Here is a 20712-nt window from a genome sequence, read left to right on the forward strand (position 1 = left end):
CTGCAAGAATTTAACTAGTTTACTTCTGAACTCAGTACAGAAATCCTCGCTTTTTAATAAGGTTGAGTTAAAACGCTATCTGGGAGGCGTGTAGCTTAATCCCAGCGGAAGAGTGCAAGAGCGCTTCCGCATTCTTCGCCATACGCCAGTACGGTAATGCGCATTTCCTTTTCCTTCGCCCAGGTGCTCGCGCGCGCATGCGCATGAGATCCCCGCTTGGTTCGACGCTTTGGTTCATATTAATCACATATTAACACGCTTTGGTTCATATTAATCACATATTAACGCTAACGCGCCATATTAGCACACATATATACACGCGATGGACGCAGCAGGCGATCATATTAATCACATATTAACACGCTTTGGTTCATATTAATCACATATTAACGCTAACGCGCCATATTAGCACACATATACACGCGATGGACGCAGCAGGCGATCACTGCTACTGTTATTCAGCCGCACCGAGGTACATGATTGATTGAGTAGTTCATACAAGACATTATCCTCTAAGCCAAGCTGCACTTTAACATAGGTCTGGGTTGTTTTTATTTCTGTTAGCGCTGCCACTCTGCAGTAAACAGACATCACTGATATAGAGTGTCTGGTCAGTAACATGGGTCTAGAACCCACCTCACCCCTGCCCACTTTGACAACCTAGGATGGCGTAGAGTAGACGACAGAGTACATTTTCCTTTTTGAAAATCATCTGACATGAAGGCGTAACACATTTTTGTTGTTAATATGATTTATATTACTGGTAGTTCATACAAGACATTATCCTCTAAGCCAAGCTGCACTTTAACATAGGCCTGGGTTGTTTTTATTTCTGTTAGCGCTGCAGATATAACAAAGAGGTCTAGCTGAGTCATTGTTGGCGGTTTTGTTGAACATTTGTACGTCACAGGAGAGAAACCGTGTATTCAAAGAAAGCTATTAAAATAGTCTTTGAATCTAAATATACTTTCTTTGTAAAATTTGTCATAATGTAGCATTTGTGTGTGTAACGTACTGTAAAAAATAAATGTTTTTTCACAGGAAATTCACTATTATTTTACAGATTACTTTTGTTTTTCTACTTTAAGTGTAAATGCCATACAAATATAGTAAATTACCTTTTATCAAAATATTAACCATTAAATAAAGGTTGTAATTAGGGCTGTCAGTTTATCTGTATGTCATATATGTCCTGATGAATTGAAAATGGGGGACCCTGATGTAAACAAGACGAAAGTCTTTCTCTGGTCTGCATCCCCTTAACAATTGTGTGTATTGAGCCGTACTGTATTGTACCCATTCTGCAATCTGTTATTTTCATTCAATCAATTTCATTCAATCAATTTTATGAATGACCGAAAAAACAATGTTACAAAGTAAAGTTGACAGCTGCATTGTGTTATCGTTACAATGTACAGGGAAATAACATTATGGCGTTGCGAGTGAATCACGTCGCGATAATATACATGTATTCCATAATATGTAAAGTACAGTTGACAGCTGCGTTGTGTTAACGTTACAATGTACAGGGAAATAACATTATGTGGTCCTCGTTTGGATAATATGTAAAGTACAGTTGACAGCTGCGTTGTGTTACGTTGCAATGTACACGGAAATGCTGCGTTGTGTTGCAATGTACTACATGCATTCCATTTCGGCGTCTGAGCGGGGGGAAAGAAAATGCGCATTTGGAGGGCGTTACCGCGGCCAATCAGGGCAAAATGCGGAAGCGCTCTTGCACTCTTCTGCTGGGATTAAGCTACACACATCTGGGAGCTCTTGTGGAGAGCTTGCCAAAGGTTGCTATAAGGGAAATCCCCTTGTGGTCTGAGAGAGCTAGGGGAACCAATGAGATGTCGAAACTATCAAAAATATTAGGGGACGCGAATGCATAGTCTATTTGAGAGAAGGTTTTGTGTCTGGCTGACAGGTGAGAGTAGTCCTTGAGGGTGGGATTGGATATGCGCCAGAAGTCTGCGAGCCCAGTGTCCTGGGCGTGTGAATATTAAAGGCAACCAACTTGTGTTCAGCTTTTCGTTCAGCGTTTCTCTGATTGGCCACACGGCCAATCAATCAATCCACTAGCACACGCCCTCGCGCAAAGAGAGACGCGGCAAAAGCGCTGGTCGAACCAGCGGTGTTCTGTTGTGTGACTGTACTCTACAGCAGTGTTCTGTTGTGTGACTGTACTAAACACTTCCACCACATGACCGACATTTGACATACAGTACACCTCCTATCTATGTTGGGATTATGTTTGGTCATGACAAAACAATAAAAATCGCTACTGTTAGTAAGCTGCCACCACCCACTTCAATGACAGAGCTCTCATATTTGCAAATGCATAAACTATATCTTAAATTATGGCGATGTGTCTAATATGGCTGTCGCAAAGTCATTGATAAGCGACAGCCATATTAGACACATAGCCATAATTTAAGATATAGTTTAGGCATTCGCAAAATATGAGAGCGCTTGTCATTGAAGGGCTTCCTACAACGGAGGAACGGCCGCTGCTGCTGCTGGAGCTGAACCGAGTCAAGCCGCGGGCGGCACACGGAAGCCGGGGAAAAACAACCGCGTCGCCCCGCTGGCTCTTCAACAAGCAGCCTCCACAGCTCCAGTTAACCTAATTTATACCGTAATGAATCATTAAAAAATATACCGTTAACTGGAATATGTTGTTTCTTTACACATATGTTGGATTATGTAATTGGGTTTTCATGACAAAACAATAAAAATCGCTACTTTACATCAGGGTGAACGCTGAACCGAGTCAAGCCGCGGGCGGCGCACGCAAGCCGGGGAAAAAACAACCGCGTCGCCCCGCTGGCTCTTCAACAAGCAGCCTCCACAGCTCCAGTTAACCTAATTTATACCGTAATGAATCATTAAAAAATATACCGTTAACTGGAATATGTTGTTTCTTTACACATATGTTGGATTATGTAATTGGGTTGTCATGACAAAACAATAAAAATCGCTACTTTACATCAGGGTGAACGCTGTTACACTGCCACCACCCACTTCAATGACAGAGCTCTCATATTTGCGAATGCATAAACTATATCTTAAATTATGGCTATGTGTCTAATATGGCTGTCGCGAAGTCATTGATAAGCGACAGCCATATTAGACACATAGCCATAATTTAAGATATAGTTTATGCATTCGCAAAATATGAGAGCTCTGTCATTGAAGGGCTTCGTTCTACAACGGAGCACGGTCGCTGCTGCTGGAGCTGGACCGAGTAGAGCCGGCGGCGGTGCACGGAAGCCGGGGACTAACCACTGCATCGCCCCGCTGACGTTAAAAACGCGAAATAACGTTACTGATGTACAGTGACACCCAGAGTTTCTAGTTACAGTAGTGACGCGTGAATCGAGATAGTCCTAACACTAGTCTGTAACAGTGTTTATTATTAAGAGTCAGATAGTCCTAACAGTGTTTATAGTCCTAACACAGTGTTTATTAGTAAGAGTCAGATAGTCAGTGTTTATTATTTCATAACTGTATGGGCTTTGTTTATACATGTACAGTGACGAGTGAATCTAACTTTGGTTGTTAAAAACGCGAAACATAATAATCAGTCAGCAGCGCTCCACTGCTACCGCAGCCCAACACAAGTGCGTTGGAACAGCAGCCCAACACTACACAAGTTGGTTGCCCGCGCTGCCGCACTTGCTCTTTGGATTTCATTTGGGACGTGGGACGGCTGCGCTTGCCTGCGCGTGGGGGCGGGGGGGGCGCGGCCAATCAGAGAAAAGCCGAACACAAGTTGGTTGCCTTTAATATTCACGCGTCCTGCGCCCACATCCTGAGGGCCTTAGAGGACTGTTTTTGGTCATGTGTTTCAGAGGACCCGGACCTATCAATCTCTGCATCCCAGCACGCATTAAAATCTCCACCCACAATGAGAGCGTATCCATTAAGTTCCAACATATTTTTTGTGATTATTTTATAGAACGCTGAATCAAATGTGTTAGGGGCATACAATGCGATTATTGCTATTTTCCTATGAGAAAACTCTACTTTTGCTATAGTAATCCTTCCCTCCGTGTCCGACCATATATCCAGGACTTTGATATCTAGGTTACGTCTTGTAACTATAACGACTCCTTTTGTCTTATTGTTGGCTGAGGATGAGGAGATAACATGATATTGTCGATTTGCTAGTCTTGATACATCATTTACCAATAAATGCGTCTCACTAAGGAGAGCAATGTCAATACTTCTTCTCTTCAATAACCAAAGGACACTGGTACGCTTGTGTGGGGTGTTAAGGCCTCCTGCGTTCCAAATTAAGATATTCAATTTAGCCATGGTCGAATTTGTCTAAATGTGTAGAGAACATACCAGTGCAGCCAGGCTGAGGACAGAGGCGCTGATCCAGGCGGGCCCAGACGGTCAATCCCAAAAGTTCAGAGGAGGAACAATTACACATATACAGGACAACAGTACAGAAAACACAGAAATATACCTCCCCAGTTACAACCCTCCCTACTTCTACTCTATACACTAACCTACCCATCCTAATATTAACCTTCCTATACCCACTCTCTAATCCCCTCCCTATGATCCATCCGCTATGGGTGGTCATCTTCCTACCGTTTCCCACTGGAATCATGGATCCAATAAGACGCTTTTCACTCCGACCCCCTCTTTAGATAAAACCCTGATTAAACCCCCCACTAGTCTAAGAAACAAAACAATAAAGTTATTGGTCAAGGTGCAAGCATTTCACAGTCCCTCTGGTCAGGCACATAGGCTGGAAATGACAAAAATCCTATGTAAGAATAGGAGTAAACACCTTCATTAACTCGGAGTTAGTAATAAGCTATACCTGACACAACCTGATATTATATATTATTAGGGCTGTCAGTTTATCGCGTTAATTAGATTAATTAATTACACAGCAAATTATCGCGTTATGAAAATGTATTCAAAATTTATTACCAATATATATATTTTTTTTATAATATTTTTTTTTTATCTCGGGCGGCTATGTGGCGTAGTGGGCAAGGCGCTCGCCACGAAATCTGGAGACGCTGGGCTTGCCTGTTCGAGCCCAGCGCTCCACATTTGCTTTCAGTTTAGCTGGTCGTCCGTACTAATACACATTGGCCGTATTAGGGGGTGGGAAACTGATGGGTGGGGATCGGGCGTTGTGGACAGCGACTCCTACAGGTCGGTTGGTGCGCCTGCGCAGTAGAATCAGGAAGTGTCGGGGGCAGCGTGAGCCTCCCACGCGTTACTCCTCGCCACTGAGAGATCGAGCTGCGCAGGTGAAAAGATGCGACTGCTGTTACCTCAAGTACCGGAGGGGACTTGTGCTATACGACTTAGTCCACATTGCAGCCGGCTTGTGGGAGGCAAGAAACAGGGGAGGGTTGAATTGGATGATACGAAATTGGGATGGGAGAAAATATAGAAAATGGGAGAAAAAGTGGATCAAAAAAAATAAATGTTTATCTCATTCATTCCATACGAATGTAGAATACACATTTACAGACTTTTTTTTTAATATGGTCCATTTGCATGTTCTTGTGCAGTAACTTCCTAGCTTTAACTCCTACTCTGCGTTGTGATTTAAACCTTACAAAGCTCTTGGAAGTACTACTCTCGCCAAATGCAGATAACCAATGTATAATCTGGTTTCTGCTCGTACACCTGAGAGAGAACCACGGCGCGGCAGTTGAATAAGTCGAAGTCCGAGCAGTTTGAAGAGGATCCGTTTTTAATGAAAAAAGGATTTCAATCAGATTACAAATCAAATATTTGAAAGAATGGTGCAATGAATTCTACCGGAAGCAATCGCTATGCCGAAGGACAGTAGAATTCAGTCTAAACGTTCAATATCTAAAAAGCTTGTAGCTGCTCGTTGTTCGTTCTTCAAGGATGTTTTTGCTGCGTCGGTCTCTCTGCTCGTGGTCCTCAATATCTAGTGGAGAAAAGAGTGTGTATTCTGTAGTCGCTTCCTGGTCTGGTCTGGTGGGGTTTTTGTCTCTCTCTCCTAGCGAGGAGTTTGGCCATATCCAAATTTAGGCTCCGCCTCTAATGTTACGGCAAGCGGGCGTTTCCAAAACTCGCCTCGAGCTTTCTCATTGGAGACACTTGTTTTTAGCTCTCCATTGGCTAAATCACTACAGTGACGTTTTTGAACTGATTAGGTCACAAAGTGGATTCAAACGGTCTCTCTTTGATCAAATTGTCCCTTTGTTTCAAAAGAGACTGCTGCCCCCCCCTTAGGGCTTTGTCTGACGCCTTACAAGGCAGTTTCTTTAGTATCTTTGTATTCAATCTGTTCTGACCAGATGGTTCTAGAGCACTGGGTTGTAAAATCACCCATTTGTTGATTTTCCCAGGAAGATCAAACGGTCACTATCTCTCACTTAATCAGCGCCCGCCTGTTTCCTCTTCCTCTGAGGAAGTCTGAGACAGACAGCTGCGGTATCAAATGAGCGATGTGTCTTTTGTTTCTTGTGTTATAAAGATAGAGGAGCGGGGGAGAGATCTTGTGATGTATTTTACCTCTTGTTGTTTTGCCATTCTGTAATCGTTGATTGTTGTACAATAATAATATATACACAGTTTGCTTTGGTGGAAATCTACCACAGTTTCCCCGGTTTGGGGATTAATGATCCCCAATATACTTGTTAGTATTTTCTCAATCAAACTGTTTATAATTACTTTAACCTTACTGTTTAGCCTAATTACCTCAGAACCAAACCTTTCCAGAATCCTTCTGACTCATTTTCCATATTTGTTAGTATCAATTGCTTTCAACACCCACATTAGCTCCCTCTTCCACTGACCGACTATGAATCCATTTATGTTTACACAGTTCTCTATTCACTCACACCGTTTAACAATTTCCACTCATTTGCAGGTTATACACAATGTATCAGTTATATCAATTTCACTTCAGTCTAGGTCCGTCCCTTTATGCAAAAAGGTGATCGTACCAATTACCAGGTTTAGACTATACTTATGTGTTTTTTAACCAAATGTGTCTGTTTTGTGCAATCCACTCTGAAAGAAAAGACCTTACATTGCATTTACTATCTAAACATTTCTAAAAAAGGAGAGAGCTTAGCTAATGAAAAATGAAAAATTAATATATACACGCCCTCTCCAAGGCCTATCAGTTACACTATCCCTTCTTTCGCCTATATATACCGTTGAGGCTTCTGGATGACTCGTTTTGGTCGAGTATCTCGTTCCGGGCTTGTGCTAAGCACTGGTTCCTCCGGTTCTTCTGGTACCTTCTCCAAGTCCACAGAGGAGAAATTATTATGTTCCAATTCATAATCTTCTCCTCTGTCTGGTTCCTGTAAAAAACCTTCATCTTCTACTTGTGGCCAATCGTGGCCCCCTCGGTCTGGCTCGCCATAATCATCCGGGTCTTCCCCATCGTTTGGGGTTAGCGCCACCCCAATTTCATCTTCCGCCGCTTTCACTTCGCCTTCATGTATTGGTTGCGACGCCCCGGTTTTACCTTCAAGGTCTTGTGGTTCAGGTTCCCATTCTTGGTCCGTATCGATTGCTTTTACACAATGAGTAACGTGAAACCACATAGGCGATCCTTGAATTTGTACAGCCCTCTCGGTGGCTCGAACGACTTTGTATGGCCCTTCTCGTCTCGCGCCAAACCACTTGCGTCTAAATACTTTAACATAAACGTAGTCGCCTGGTATGATTTGAGGTGTAGTCTGCCTATTCACCTCCTCCCCGGTTTCATGCTCCTGTCTACTGGAGACATGATCCAGAATACTTTTGTGTATCTTTGACATGTATTTTACGTACTCACGCATGTCGTTGTCCAGGATGTCCAAACTCGGACCTTTGCCTGTCGCGCGCAAACCTGGTACTACCATGCAGCGACCTAACATCATTTCGTGCGGTGTCAGACGCAGTCCGCGAACCTCGCTTGACCGGCATGCCATCAGTGCTAGAGGGAGAGCGTTCAACCAATTCAATCCTGTGTGTTGACAGATCTTTACCAGCTTGTTTTTTAGCGTCCCGTTCATGCGTTCCACCATCCCCTGGCTCTGCGGATGATAAACGGCCCCCAATCGCTGTTTTATGCCTAAATGTTGGAGTATTAAACGTACAGTTTTGTCGACAAACTCTTTTCCATTGTCCGACGAGATTCTGTCCATTAAACCAAAACGGGGACATACCTCCTGGCATAGGAACTTAGCCACAGATGCTGCATCCTTGTGCCGGGTGGCGCACGCCTCCACCCACCTTGAAAAACGACAGACAACGACAAGAATATATCTCTTCTGATTAATGGGCTTAATCATGTCAATGTAATCAATTACAAGGTCTTGCATTGGGCCATTGGGCGTGGGGATATGTCCTGGTGACACACTAATCCCCTTACGTATATTGTTTTTCAAACATATTACACATCTCTGTATCACATGATCAATTTGACTGGTCAAATCTGGCGCCCAAAAGCCATATTCTCTGATTTTTCTCCTTACCTCTCCTTTGTGCGCATGGCAAAAGTCGTGAGCCGTGTGGATCAGCAGTCCGACCAGGCCAGCAGGAGCCACCACAAATCCACTGACGCTGCGCCACAAACCTGAATCATCCTGACAAGCTCCCCTGGTTATCCAGAGGTTCCGTTCTACCTGACTAGCCTCCTCCTGGAAAGTCAAAACATCCTTGTAGGTTATCTTGTCCTCTAACTCAACTCCGTGTGTGATAACCAATACCTTACCTGCTCTGTCAGCACCTGTCACTTCTTTGGCAGCTTCGTCTGCTCTTTTGTTTCCTCGAGTTATCTTTGACTCGTCAGACTGGTGGGCAGCACACTTGATTATCGCAATCTGCTTTGGTTTCATAATTGCTTCTAACAACCGTTTAATCTGACTACAATGTTTTATGGCGCTTCCGTCAGCTTTCTTAAAACCTCGCCCTTTCCACACTGTTCCATGTAAAAATACGGTACCGTGAGCATAGGCGCTATCTGTATGAATATTTACAGTTCTGCCCTCTGCCATGTTGCATGCTTCCGTCAGTGCGACCAACTCTGCTAATTGGGCCGAACAAGGTTGTGATAATGCTTCGGCTTTTTCTACCACAAATCCTTCGCCCTGTGACCTTACCACGGAGTAACCTGCTTTTAGTCCCTCGCCAACACGATAGCAAGAGCCGTCAGTCCATAACTCCAGATCTGGACTGCTAAATGGAAATGCCTGCAAGTCTGCTCTGAGTTTAGAGTACCTCTCGACTTCGACTAAACAGTCGTGGGGTTCTCCATCCTCAGGCGTAGGGATGTCAGCTGCCGGGTTCGTTATGGAACACCTGACCAGCGTCACATCTTCCTGTTCCAAAAGTCTGTAGTAGTGTTTAATGCGAGGCATCGTTAGTGCATATTTACCGGACTCCAACAGACTCTTTAAGTCATGCCTCACCATGATATCCACTGGATATCCCATCATAATACTTGCGGCTTTTTCGTACATCGTATACACTCCAGCCATTTCTCGGTAGCATGGAGCCATCCCCATCTCTACTTCCGAGTAGGCAATTGAGTAGTACGCCATCGGCTGCGGTCGCGCCCCCACCCCTGTGTTCTGGGCCAACACCGCACACGCCTGCTTCTGATCTGGTGAAGAAGAGACGTAGAGTATGAATTTCTTGGTATAGTTAGGCAACGCCAGGGCCGGCGCCTCTAACAGTCGGGACTTGATTGTTTCGAATGCCTGTGAGCCATCTTCGGTCCATACCACTTTACTGCTCAGTTTATCAACGCCCGCTTTCTCATTGGAGACACTTGTTTTTAGCTCTCCATTGGCTAAATCACTACAGTGACGTTTTTGAACTGATTAGGTCACAAAGTGGATTCAAACGGTCTCTCTTTGATCAAATTGTCCCTTTGTTTCAAAAGAGACTGCTGCCCCCCCCTTAGGGCTTTGTCTGACGCCTTACAAGGCAGTTTCTTTAGTATCTTTGTATTCAATCTGTTCTGACCAGATGGTTCTAGAGCACTGGGTTGTAAAATCACCCATTTGTTGATTTTCCCAGGAAGATCAAACGGTCACTATCTCTCACTTAATCAGCGCCCGCCTGTTTCCTCTTCCTCTGAGGAAGTCTGAGACAGACAGCTGCGGTATCAAATGAGCGATGTGTCTTTTGTTTCTTGTGTTATAAAGATAGAGGAGCGGGGGAGAGATCTTGTGATGTATTTTACCTCTTGTTGTTTTGCCATTCTGTAATCGTTGATTGTTGTACAATAATAATATATACACAGTTTGCTTTGGTGGAAATCTACCACAGTTTCCCCGGTTTGGGGATTAATGATCCCCAATATACTTGTTAGTATTTTCTCAATCAAACTGTTTATAATTACTTTAACCTTACTGTTTAGCCTAATTACCTCAGAACCAAACCTTTCCAGAATCCTTCTGACTCATTTTCCATATTTGTTAGTATCAATTGCTTTCAACACCCACATTAGCTCCCTCTTCCACTGACCGACTATGAATCCATTTATGTTTACACAGTTCTCTATTCACTCACACCGTTTAACAATTTCCACTCATTTGCAGGTTATACACAATGTATCAGTTATATCAATTTCACTTCAGTCTAGGTCCGTCCCTTTATGCAAAAAGGTGATCGTACCAATTACCAGGTTTAGACTATACTTATGTGTTTTTTAACCAAATGTGTCTGTTTTGTGCAATCCACTCTGAAAGAAAAGACCTTACATTGCATTTACTATCTAAACATTTCTAAAAAAGGAGAGAGCTTAGCTAATGAAAAATGAAAAATTAATATATACACGCCCTCTCCAAGGCCTATCAGTTACACTATCCCTTCTTTCGCCTATATATACCGTTGAGGCTTCTGGATGACTCGTTTTGGTCGAGTATCTCGTTCCGGGCTTGTGCTAAGCACTGGTTCCTCCGGTTCTTCTGGTACCTTCTCCAAGTCCACAGAGGAGAAATTATTATGTTCCAATTCATAATCTTCTCCTCTGTCTGGTTCCTGTAAAAAACCTTCATCTTCTACTTGTGGCCAATCGTGGCCCCCTCGGTCTGGCTCGCCATAATCATCCGGGTCTTCCCCATCGTTTGGGGTTAGCGCCACCCCAATTTCATCTTCCGCCGCTTTCACTTCGCCTTCATGTATTGGTTGCGACGCCCCGGTTTTACCTTCAAGGTCTTGTGGTTCAGGTTCCCATTCTTGGTCCGTATCGATTGCTTTTACACAATGAGTAACGTGAAACCACATAGGCGATCCTTGAATTTGTACAGCCCTCTCGGTGGCTCGAACGACTTTGTATGGCCCTTCTCGTCTCGCGCCAAACCACTTGCGTCTAAATACTTTAACATAAACGTAGTCGCCTGGTATGATTTGAGGTGTAGTCTGCCTATTCACCTCCTCCCCGGTTTCATGCTCCTGTCTACTGGAGACATGATCCAGAATACTTTTGTGTATCTTTGACATGTATTTTACGTACTCACGCATGTCGTTGTCCAGGATGTCCAAACTCGGACCTTTGCCTGTCGCGCGCAAACCTGGTACTACCATGCAGCGACCTAACATCATTTCGTGCGGTGTCAGACGCAGTCCGCGAACCTCGCTTGACCGGCATGCCATCAGTGCTAGAGGGAGAGCGTTCAACCAATTCAATCCTGTGTGTTGACAGATCTTTACCAGCTTGTTTTTTAGCGTCCCGTTCATGCGTTCCACCATCCCCTGGCTCTGCGGATGATAAACGGCCCCCAATCGCTGTTTTATGCCTAAATGTTGGAGTATTAAACGTACAGTTTTGTCGACAAACTCTTTTCCATTGTCCGACGAGATTCTGTCCATTAAACCAAAACGGGGACATACCTCCTGGCATAGGAACTTAGCCACAGATGCTGCATCCTTGTGCCGGGTGGCGCACGCCTCCACCCACCTTGAAAAACGACAGACAACGACAAGAATATATCTCTTCTGATTAATGGGCTTAATCATGTCAATGTAATCAATTACAAGGTCTTGCATTGGGCCATTGGGCGTGGGGATATGTCCTGGTGACACACTAATCCCCTTACGTATATTGTTTTTCAAACATATTACACATCTCTGTATCACATGATCAATTTGACTGGTCAAATCTGGCGCCCAAAAGCCATATTCTCTGATTTTTCTCCTTACCTCTCCTTTGTGCGCATGGCAAAAGTCGTGAGCCGTGTGGATCAGCAGTCCGACCAGGCCAGCAGGAGCCACCACAAATCCACTGACGCTGCGCCACAAACCTGAATCATCCTGACAAGCTCCCCTGGTTATCCAGAGGTTCCGTTCTACCTGACTAGCCTCCTCCTGGAAAGTCAAAACATCCTTGTAGGTTATCTTGTCCTCTAACTCAACTCCGTGTGTGATAACCAATACCTTACCTGCTCTGTCGGCACCTGTCACTTCTTTGGCAGCTTCGTCTGCTCTTTTGTTTCCTCGAGTTATCTTTGACTCGTCAGACTGGTGGGCAGCACACTTGATTATCGCAATCTGCTTTGGTTTCATAATTGCTTCTAACAACCGTTTAATCTGACTACAATGTTTTATGGCGCTTCCGTCAGCTTTCTTAAAACCTCGCCCTTTCCACACTGTTCCATGTAAAAATACGGTACCGTGAGCATAGGCGCTATCTGTATGAATATTTACAGTTCTGCCCTCTGCCATGTTGCATGCTTCCGTCAGTGCGACCAACTCTGCTAATTGGGCCGAACAAGGTTGTGATAATGCTTCGGCTTTTTCTACCACAAATCCTTCGCCCTGTGACCTTACCACGGAGTAACCTGCTTTTAGTCCCTCGCCAACACGATAGCAAGAGCCGTCAGTCCATAACTCCAGATCTGGACTGCTAAATGGAAATGCCTGCAAGTCTGCTCTGAGTTTAGAGTACCTCTCGACTTCGACTAAACAGTCGTGGGGTTCTCCATCCTCAGGCGTAGGGATGTCAGCTGCCGGGTTCGTTATGGAACACCTGACCAGCGTCACATCTTCCTGTTCCAAAAGTCTGTAGTAGTGTTTAATGCGAGGCATCGTTAGTGCATATTTACCGGACTCCAACAGACTCTTTAAGTCATGCCTCACCATGATATCCACTGGATATCCCATCATAATACTTGCGGCTTTTTCGTACATCGTATACACTCCAGCCATTTCTCGGTAGCATGGAGCCATCCCCATCTCTACTTCCGAGTAGGCAATTGAGTAGTACGCCATCGGCTGCGGTCGCGCCCCCACCCCTGTGTTCTGGGCCAACACCGCACACGCCTGCTTCTGATCTGGTGAAGAAGAGACGTAGAGTATGAATTTCTTGGTATAGTTAGGCAACGCCAGGGCCGGCGCCTCTAACAGTCGGGACTTGATTGTTTCGAATGCCTGTGAGCCATCTTCGGTCCATACCACTTTACTGCTCAGTTTATCAACGCCCGTTTCTTTCAGCATCTCTCTCAATGGTTTCACTATTTCCGTATAGTTCTCGACCCAAGGAGAGCTGTACCCCATTATACCCAGAAATCCCATTAGCTGTCGTACCGTCACAGGCTTGGGCGCCGTCCTTATGGCCACCAAATGTTCTTCTGAAATAGCCCGATGGCCCTGTGAAATTGTTTGTCCTAAATAGATCACTTTAGGTTTACAATATTGCAACTTTTTCAACGACACTTTGTGGCCGTTTTCCGCCAACAGTTGCAACAGTTTCACGGAATCGCGATGACATGTTTCCTGATCGTCCGCGCACAGTATCAGATCATCCATGTACTGAATGACCCTAGAGGTCACGACTTTATCCAACCCCTCTAAATCCTCCCTTAGGATTTTGTTGAATATGTGTGGCGAATGCTTTAGTCCCTGCGGGATCCTAGTATACTCATAATATTCATCCTTATAAGTAAAACCAAAAAAATGCTGGCACTCCTCGCTCAAGGGCACACTAAAATATGCACTACACAAATCTATAACCGTAAAGTATTTAGCTTTCGACGGGATAAATGTCAATAGCACATGGGGGTCGGGGACATCGGATGGATAGTCAAGTAACACCTCGTTGATAGCTCTTAGATCATGCACCAGCCGGTAAGAGGTATCAGGCTTCTCCACGGGTAGCAACGGCGTGTTGCTCCGGGGATCAGTTGTTTTCCGTAAGACTCCTGCAGCTAAAAGTCCTTTAATTTGTGGCTCGATTCCAGCCACTGCTTTCTCCTTCAATGGATACTGTTTCTTCCAAGGCAGGGTGGCCCCAGGTCTAAGCTCCACCTTCACAGGTTGAGCGGACTTGATTAGTCCAATGTCAGTGCTGTTTTTTGCCCACAGCGTCTCAGGCACCGCCTCCATCATGTCCTCTTGGAGGCTTGATGCATTAGGGAGTTCTTCCAGTGTCTCTTGGGATAATTGCACAGTTTGGGGACGACCCATCCCTGTGCCTTGAACCATGATCTTAATAAACCTTTTATCAGGGCTTATCCAGATCTGTTTGTTTTCTTTCATCTGTTCAAATTCTATCCCTTCAGCTTTTTTCATCATTTCGCCTATGTGTTGTTGATCACATGAGCTGATTACCTTCAAAGTCACATGGGGAACACTATCCATAATGCCGTGCTCTTTAAGCAGATAGTCGCTCCGTGCAATACGTAACGCTGCTCCCTGTGGCCCCAATATGATATTGGTAGCATTCAGCTGTACTTTGTCAGGTTGCACCCTCAGCCACTCCTTAGTCTGTGACGAGTTTGCATCTCTATGATACTGCAGAGTGCAGTGATAGGGGGTCTTTGGATCCCTTGCTTCAGGCATATTGGCAGTGATAAATTTCTCCCATTGTAAGGCGGGGCCAAGTAGCTCTTGGTCCAGTCCCCCTAGACAATAGATCTCTGGTGGTTGACTGTCAATTCGTTGTACCATCTGATAGTACTGGTCTTCTCGTTCGGCTATCACGCAACCCTCCGCAGTACATTTAATGTCCATCCCCAGTAACCCCAGCCCATCTCGGCCGAGTAAGTTAATAGGTGTGCTTTCCGAGACCAGCACAGGGAGAGTCGCTTCCCTGCCTTGATATCTCAGAGTCACAGGTTCGGTAACAGCCGTCAGCTGGTTTACTCCCTCAAATCCAATTGTCCGTACGTATCGACCGGACATGGTTAGGTGCGTCGCGTCTTGGGGTTGTACTACCGTGTAGGCCGCGCCGGTGTCTGCCATCATCTTGACAGATTTGTCATTCACCGTTACGCACACAATAGGCTCCTCCCTTAAAGACGACACTGACAGCTGACACCTCCCCATTGGACTCTCTGGGCCTCTTCATAGTGGTACATCTGGCCCTCTTGATGGATTTGCCGGGCCATTGTTCGCATTCTGGTCTTGGACTCGGGGTTGACCTTGGTCTTGCCAAGTTCTTTCCTGGTCTCCCCCTCTAGCTTGACAGTCCTGTCCACACTCCCGTGCGATATGACCAATCCCCCCGCACGTCCAACACACCACCTTCCGCACCGGAAATCCATTCGGATTCCGGCCTCTGCCTCCACCTCTTCCTCGTGGTTGCCACCCGCCTGCTCCTCTCGACCTCTGTTGTTGGTCTGGCGCATAACCCCCTTGTGTTCCCACTTGAGCCCGTCTTTGTTCCTGTGGTTCCCCTTCATAGCCTGTCCCACCTCTTGGTTGTGGGACCTGGACTAAGGCTTGAAGGTATTCCACTACCTTCACTGCATCGGTTGGCTGTTGATACATGATCTTACGTTGTTGCTCCGTATCCTTCTCCTTTGCTCTTTGCTCTTTTTTCCGATACAGGTCAACGTAATGCTCTACTTGATCAATATACAAGTCCAGCGCCATCTTTGACAATGACACCACCTCGGCCAATCTTTGTCTTACCTCTAGGGGGAGGCCGTTTTCAATCTTGGCTCTTAACGAGGCTTCATGCATAGGGTCAAGTCCCGCCTCCTGACCAGTTGTGTTCTTCCACGCGGCATAGGCTTGTCGTACGTACAGCCTGGGGTGCACTATTGTCTCCAAAGTACCAATCTGAATTTGGTCTGCGTGCAGTCTCGTTGGATAGGCTTCTCGTAGGGCCGCCCACATTACTCCCCTGTACGCTGTGAACAGGTCCGCATCATGCGCTCCAGTCCCCACATGGCCATGCAGGCGAGCCATCTCCAGTATCTTTTCCATGCCGTCTTTTCCCATCATGTTTGTCAATATTTTCTTGACATCCCCCATTGCCATTTCTGTGCCGACCATCAACTCCTCCAGTTGGGCAATCCAAGGGTTGGCCCCATTCTGGAGGGGCGGCATTTTCTCAGTCACCTGTGTCATGTCCGACGCCTTCAGGGGGTGATATTCCAGGTCCTGTCCTCTTATTATTATAGGAGCCATGCGGATAGGGGTTTGCTTGTCTTTCGTCTGTGATCTGGTCTGCGTTCTCTCCCTTACAGCCTCTTGTACTTTCTGGAGGGCCTCTTGCTTCTCTCCTTTTTTGTCTTTCAGGGCAATTTGCTTTCCCTCAATGCCAGCCTGCACCCTCATGAACTCCTGATATTCCTTTCCCTCCTCTTCCATGCTTGCGTGGTCGGGAACTTGCCCTGCTAGGACCACTTGGTCCCTGTCCAAGTCCGTGAGCGCCTGTTCTATCTCTGTCAGATCCTCTTGTATCCGTGCCATCTGCCCCCCAAGTGTGAGGTCGATAGCCTCCGGCTTCTCACCTACTGCATCTTTCTTTGCCCACTGTGGTATCGTGAGACCAATCTCGTGACTGCCAGGGGCTACCCCCTTGCGGGGCTGGGGTTGGGGGGAAGCAAAATGCTGGGGGGGAATGAGATCTCGGTATACCGAGTGGGGCGCAGGGGCTGGGGGACTTTTGAGGTACTCTGGCTGGCGGACAGACTCTCTCTGATAGTCATACTCCCTCTGGTGGTCATAAACTCTCTGGTGGTCATAAACTCTCTGAGGCTGGCCGTAGGCCTCCTTCACCCTTTCCCACTCTTTCTCTTTTAACATTGCCTCATAGCCTTCCTTTCCCTTTCTTTCAGCTGCTTGTATCACTCTAGTTCGCTCTGACGTCTCTTCTATCCTTTCCCTTGGCCGTGAGGTGGCTGCATACTCTCTGACTGACCCAGTCTGGGCTGACCTGTCTGGTCGCCGTGAGGCGGCCACACCCTCTCTGTCTGACCAATTCCAGTCTGACCTATCTGGTTGCCTAGCTGTCAGCTGAATAGATGTCTTTGCTTGTCCCTTCTCTTGGTTCCCCAGATCATCTGTCAACTGGTAAGGGCTTATCATCTCTAATAAAGGTAGGATGGGGTATATTGTCTCCCCATTCCTACTGACATATGGCGGGGGTGCTAAAGCTCCCTCAATTCTTTCCTGTTGGGCCATAAGATAGGAGGCTGAGGTGGGTGAGGCTAACTGCACTGCACTTTGGGCGGTGACAGGTGTTGTGTCAGGGGCCAGGGGAGTTATGGTGACCTGGACTACCCCCTCTACAGGTTTGTCTGCATCATTGCCATTTGCAATGGCCCTCTTTTCACTTTCTCTTCTCTCAGCTTCCCGTGCATAAGCTTTTAAAAAGCTATTTTCTTGCAACCTTTTCTTTGCTCTTTCCTCATCGTTCCCCTGATATCTGTATGCCTTAATTAGTGTTCCTATAAGAGCTATTAACTCCAAATCAAAAGAACCATCGACTGGCCAAAGCTCCCATCTTTCATTCCATCTTTTTGATATATAAATTGCTTTGTTCAAATAATATTTGTTACCTTTTGTCGTGTCGTGTTCATTGGCAATAATTTGTACTGGACTTTCTTCCATCCACCCAATTACGGTCGACTTACCTGCGTCGGTTGTGTCTTTTATTTTCTTATATGCGCTTTTTCGCCCCATTTTTCTCTTGTCTTTTTTATCTTGTAACAATGGCAACAGGCAGAACAATAGCTTGTGTAATCCCTATCTAAGTGTAGGTGTCTATGCTTTTGTGACTAACTCCTACTCGGACAGCCAATAGTGGCACTGTGGGCCCTTCCTATTCTCTTCTGTCCCTTGTTCAGTTGAAATTCCTATTCTTACCTGATTTGTGGTGTTCCGCGTGGCCAATCGAACTGCTGGAGATCAGAGCACACAATGACAACAGTTCTTGTTAATTTATCAACCGGACTTGTATTTTACTCTGTCTTTATAATCAAATTCCTGAGAGGTTCCTTTCATTCACTGTATGAGTATCTTTTTACTTTCCTCATACACTCTTAAACATGAGACAATTGTAATTGATACATGTGTGTGATACCACCCGTTTCTACTCCCTGTTTTTCTTCTCGTTCGATCTCTGTCAACACACTGGGTTCCTATTTTTTGTTGAATCTCCGCTCTCCTTTACTTCCGCTTGATCCTGCTCCAATTCTGATACTCCTCGGAAAACAAAAACATCTTGATTAATATAGTTACATTCATTTTTCACATTCTTTTCCATTATTTAGTACCACACCCCCCAGGGGACACCTGTCACCCAGACACGTGTCCCCCAGAGGTAACCTAAAGAATGCCACGGACGCCGCGCCACGCACGCCGTGAGGTGTCAACCCTGTTTACTGAAGAGACCTTGACAGCCCCTCCACAGCGGTCTAAACCCACCTCACCACAGGCACAAGGCAGTCAGCATCCCGGCAACCTCACCCGTCCTTCAGGCCAGCATCCCCAGAGTCCAGTGCCCTGCCGGACGGCCATGCATAGCCGCCCAGACCCAACACCGAACCCCGGGCACACCGCCCCCCATCACACAGTCAAACCAAACGTACCTACTATGGGGAAAAAAAACACAATTGCATACACAACCCTATCCTGCCAACGGCAACGCACGGTCGTCCAGGAACGTCCCCCGCCTCACACCCACACGCACGCCCCGGCCCTCCCACTCCCCAACCCTGAATGTCCACCACCCAGATCAGAGAATAGTTGCCAGCGCAGACGCCGGGCACCTCGGCTTTATTGGAACGCCCACACCCACCCTGCCACCCTCCGCGCCATCCCTTATCACCATCATCGCATACGCAGGCGCAACCGAGCGGTGTGGGTCCCCAGACGCAGAACCAACCGCGCCGAGAGTCCTGAACACGTACGTCACACACACCCTGATAACATTCACACAAACCACTATAACCGCAAACATCACCACAGCACACAGCAAATACTTAGCAATCGTCCATCCTATATAGCCCATCCAACTTTGACCCCAGCCCTCCCACGAGTCCTCCCGCACGGGCTGCATCTCCCTAGTAATATTCTTCAAATGCTCTATAACCTCCTGTATGCCACCTACGTCATTTTCTGGGATAAATGTGCAGCATTCCTGACCAATCAATGCACACGTGCCTCCCGAACTTGCCAACAGGAAGTCCAAACCTGTCCTTGACTGCAGCTCCATCAGTCTTAAGGACCGTAACTCTTGAGCCTCCAGGGTCAAACCTTTCGCGGTCGTAGCCGCCATATCTTCAAACACGCGAGCTAGATGGTCCAGTTCACCCATGTTCGCATACGTCCCCCACCAGGGAAAAGCCACCCTGAAAAAGTGGTCCGCATCCATCATCCTCCTCCTCCTTGACTTGGGAATCGTCGGCAAAACATCTGACACCCTCATAGCTGGCACCAAATACCCCAACGCACATCTACCCCTCCACTTAATAGGCAACGCCGCGTACGCATACTCACCACAAATCCAAAACGCCCCCCCTAGGGGCTGGCGCCTCTGAATCCTTACCCCATACTCCACTCTCACCCACGCAGCCATCCAAATACCCCACGTCCTTACCACCGGACTTCCCCTCTACGCACATCTCAAACCCAGCCGCCCTAAACGCCACTGGAATGGGGCTACTGTCCTTCAGCGCTTTGACCCTTTTAACCTCCTTCCAGTTAAGAGTACCCTCCTCCCGTTCGGATGCACTCCTTCCCCTACTTAGATGCACCTCTCCCCGTAAGGTTTAGGCAGTCCGCTACGACGGTACAACCAGCTCCTTTCTTAGGACTGCCTTGTCCGACGCCGGCCCCTCTCCCCCAACAGAGATGCAGGTCTCCACTTCCGGCGGTAAGGTCTCCTCTCATGAACGGAAGAAGCCCCCTTATTTTACCTTCAGGTGCAGTTTAAGGCTGGGTCCCTTTCCAATCTTAGGAGAGACAATCCAGATTCCTCTGAATTGACACCCCTCATCCCTCTGCTTCCCAGCATTTTCTTTTCAAAAACACTGATCACAGAAGCACAACTCGCCTACTAACCCTGTATCGGCTAGTAAGGTTACTGTGGCCTGACTGTACATTGAGCCAGGTGCATTTATGGTCTCTGCCATAACGCTCTCCCAACCGGCTGGCGACCCAGTCGATAGCGACCTCATAGTCCGTCATCAAGTCAGGACCCCAAGCGGCTGACTGTCCGTAGTACCTATCAGCCACTCAGTTTAGAAACCGACGGTCTTGTCCCCACCCCGCTTGCTCTGGGCATGGAAATATTGACCGTTTTCGCCAGCCTTGCCTGTTCACGGCAGGAGCTGTGCCCCCTCCGGTGCACCGCCCTGCTCCTAGGTGTGGACTGTCGCCCACGTACCACCCAGTGCCCACACCAACTTACGTGCGACGTTTCCTGGGCCGACTAGGCGGTGCCACAGTGGTATGTTATTTCATACCTCGTTACGCACGAGGGCCTTCAGTTTCTCCCCAGCACTATAGGTT

This window comes from Notolepis coatsorum, assembly GCF_963971535.1.
Source record: "Notolepis coatsorum genome assembly, chromosome: 1".
Taxonomy (NCBI): Eukaryota; Metazoa; Chordata; class Actinopteri; order Aulopiformes; family Paralepididae; genus Notolepis; species Notolepis coatsorum.